Genomic DNA, 4,189 nt, shown 5'->3' on the forward strand with positions numbered 1-4,189 from the left:
CTCTTTGTATATATTGGATATTAGTACCCTATCAGATTTAAGATTGGTAAAAATCTTTTCCCAATCTGTTAGTTGCCTTTTTTTGTCTTATTGACAGTATCTTTTGCCCTACAGAAGCTTTGCAATTTTATGAGTTCCCATTTGTCGATTCTTGATCTTAGAGCACAGGCCATTGCTCTTCTGTTTAGGAAAATTTCTCCTGTGCCCATGCCTTCTAGGGGTTTCTCCCACATTTTCCTCTATAAATTTCAGTGTCTCTGGCTTTATGTGGAGTTCCTTGATCCTCTTAGTCTTGAGCTTTGTACAAAGAGATAAGAATGGATCAATTTGCATTCTTCTACATGATAACTGCCAGTTAAGCCAACACCATCTCTTGAAAATGCTGTCTTTTTCCGTTGGATGGTTTTAGCTATGTTGCTAAAGATCAAGAGATCATATGTGTGTGGGTTCATTTCTGGGTCTTCAATTCTACTCCATTGATCTGCCAGTCTGTCGCTGTACCAGTACCATGTGGTTTTTACCACAATTACTCTGTAGTACAGCTTGATGTCAGGCAGGGTGATTACCCCAGAAGTTCTTTTATTTTTGAGGAGAGATTTTGCTATCCTAGGTTTTTTGTTATTCCAGATGAATTTGCAAATTGCCCTTTGTATCTCAGTGAAAAGTTGAGTTGGAATTTTGATGGGGATTGCATTGAATCTGTAGATTGCTTTTGCCAAGATAGCCATTTTTACTATAATAATCCTGCCAATCCATGAGCATAAGAGATCTTTCCATCTTCTGAGATCTTCAATTTCTTTCTTCAGAGGCTTGAAGTTCTTGTCATACAGATCTTTCACTTTCTTAGTTAGAGTCGCGCCAAGGTATTTTATATTATTTGTGACTATTGTGAAGGGTGTTGTTCCCTAATTTCTATATCAGCCAGTTTATCCTTTGTGTACAGAAAGGCTACTGATTCCCCTGAGTTAAATTCATATCCAGCTACTACACTGAAACTGTTTATTAGGTTTAGGCATTCTCTGGTGGATTTTTTTTATGGTCACTTATATATACTATCATATCATCAGCAAATGTTGATATTTTGACTTCTTCCTTTCCAATTTGTATTCCCCTGATCAACATTTGCTGTCAGATTGCTCTGGCTAGGACTTCAAGTACTATAATGACTATGTAGGAAGAAAGTGGGCAGCTTTGTCTAGTCCCTGATTTTAGTGAGATTGCTTCAAGTTTCTCTCCATTTAGATTGATGTTGGTTACTGGTTTGCTGTATATTGCTTTTATTATGTTTAGGCATGGGCCTTGAATTCTTGATCATTCCAACACTTTTATTATGAATTGGGTGTTGGATTTTGTCAAACACTTTCTCAGCATCTAATGAGATGATCATGTGGTTTTTGTCTTTGAGTTTGTTTATATAGTGGATATCCCTGCATCCTTGGGATGAAGCCTACTTGATCTTGATGGATGAACGTTTTAACATGTTCTTGATTCAGTTTGTTAGGATTTTGTTGATTAGATTTGCATCAATATTCATTCATAAGGGAAATTGTTCTGAAGTCTCTTTCTTTGTTTATGTGGTTTAGGTATAGAGTAATTGTGGCTTCATAGAATGAATCGGTCAGAGTACTTTCCGTCCCTATTTTATGAAATAGTTTGAGGGGAATTAGAATTAGGTCTTCTTTGAAGGTCTGATAGAACTATGCACTAAATCCATCTGGTCCTGGGCTTTTTAGGTTGGGAGATTATTAATGACTGATTCTATATCTTTAGGGGAAATGGGACTGTTTAGATCATTAATCAGATCATGATTTATCTTTGGTATCTTTTAACTGTCTAGGAAATCGTCCATTTCATCTAGGTTTTCCAGTTTTTTTTTTTTGTGTTTTTTTTGAGTATAGGCTTTTGTAGTAGGATCTAATGATATTTTGGATTTCCTCAGGGTCTGTTGTTATGTCTCATTTTTTCATTTCTGTTTTTGTTCGTTATGATACTGTCCCTGTGCCTTCTAGTTAGCCTGGCTAAGGGTTTATCTATCTTGTTGATTTTCTCAAAGAACCAGCTCCTGGTTTGGTTGATTCTTTGTATAGTTCTTTTTTGTTTCCACTTGGTTGATTTCAGCCAAGAGTTTGATTATTTCCTGCCTTCTACTCCTCTTGGGTGAATTTGATTCCTTTTGTTCTAGAGCTTTCAGGTGTGCTGTCAAGCTGCTAATATATTTTTTCTCTAGTTTCTTTCTGGAGGCATTCAGAGCTATTAGTTTCCCTGTTAGGAATGCTTTCATTGTTTTCCATAGTTTTTGGTGTGTTGTGGCTACATTTTCATTAAACTCTAAAAAGCCTTTAATCTCTTTCTTTATTTCTTCTTTGACCAAGTTATCATTGAGTAGAGTGTTCTTCAGCTTCCATGGGAATGTTGACTTTCTATTAGTTATGTTGTTATTGAAGATCAGCCTTAGTCCTTGGTGATCAGATAGGATATATGGGATCATTTCATTATGTTTTTTTTTTTTTTTTTTATCTTGAGGCCGGTTTTGTGACCAATTATATGGTCACTTTTGGAGATTGTACCATGAGGTGTTGAGAAGAAGGAATATCCTTTTGTTTTACGATAAAATGTTCTGTAGATATCTGCTAAATCCATTTGTTTCATAACTTCTGTTAGTTTCAATGTGTCTCTGCTTACAGGTTTTGTCTAATGATGAGAGTGGGGTGTTGAAGTCTCCCACTATTATTGTGTGAGGTGCAATGTGTGCTTTGAGCTTTACTAAAATTTCCTTAATGAATGTGGATGTCCTTGCATTTGGAGTATAGATATTCAGAATTGAGAATTCATCTTGGAAGATTTTACCTTTGATGAGTATGAAGTGCCTATCCTTGTCTTTTTTGATAAATTTGGGATGGAAGCCGATTTTATCCGATATTAGAATGACTACTCCAGCTTGTTTCTTCAGAACATTTGCTTGGAAAATTGTTTTCCAACCTTTTACTCTAAGGGAGTGTCTGTCTTTTTCCCTGAAGTGAGTTTCCTGTATCCAGAAAAATGTTGGGTCCTATTACATAGCCAGTCTGTTAGTCTGTCTTTTTATTAGGAGAATTGAGTCTGTTGATATTGAGATATATTAAGGAAAAGCAATTATGGCTTCTTGTTATTTTTGATGTTACATTTGGGGTTCTGTTCTTGCGGCTGTCTTCTTTTAGTTTTGTTGAAGGATTACTTTCTTGCTTTTTTTTTTTTGGTTTTTTTTTTGTATTTTTTTCCATTTTTTATTAGGTATTTAGCTCATTTACATTTCCTTTTTCCATTTTTTATTAGGTATTTAGCCCATTTACATTTCCAATGCTATACCAAAAGTCCCCCATACCCACCCACCCCCAATCCCCTACCCACCCACTCCCCCTTTTTGGCCCTGGCGTTCCCCTGTACTGGGGCATATAAAGTTTGCGTGTCCAGTGGGCCTCTCTTTCCAGTGATGGCCGACTAGGCCATCTTTTGATACATATGCAGCTAGATTCAAGAGCTCCGGGGTACTGGTTAGTTCATAATGTTGTTCTGCCTATAGGGTTGCAGATCCCTTTAGCTCCTTGGCTACTTTCTCTAGCTCCTCCATTGGGAGCCCTGTGATCCATCCATTAGCTGACTGTGAGCATCCACTTCTGTGTTTGCTAGGCCCCGGCATAGTCTCACAAGAGACAGCTACATCTGGGTCCTTTCGATAAAATCTTGCTGGTGTATGCAATGGTGTCAGCGTTTGGATTCTGATTATGGGGTGGATCCCTGGATATGGAAGTCTCTACATGGACCATCCTTTCATCTCAGCTCCAAACTTTGTCTCTGTAACTCCTTCCAAGGGTGTTTTGTTCCCACTTCTAAGGAGGGGCATAGTGTTCACACTTCAGTCTTCATTTTTCTTGAGTTTCATGTGTTTAGCAAATTGTATCTTATATCTTGGGTATCCTAGGTTTTGGGCTAATATCCACTTATCAGTGAGTACATATTGTGTGAGTTCCTTTGTGAATGTGTTACCTCACTCAGGATGATGCCCTCCAGGTCCATCCATTTGGCTAGGAATTTCATAAATTCATTCTTTTTAATAGCTGAGTAGTACTCCATTGTGTAGATGTACCACATTTTCCTTATCCATTCCTCTGTTGAGGGACATCTGGGTTCTTTTCAGCTTCTGGCTATTATA

The sequence above is a fragment of the Mus musculus genome, chromosome X, assembly GCF_000001635.26.
Source record: "Mus musculus strain C57BL/6J chromosome X, GRCm38.p6 C57BL/6J".
Lineage (NCBI taxonomy): Eukaryota > Metazoa > Chordata > Mammalia > Rodentia > Muridae > Mus > Mus musculus.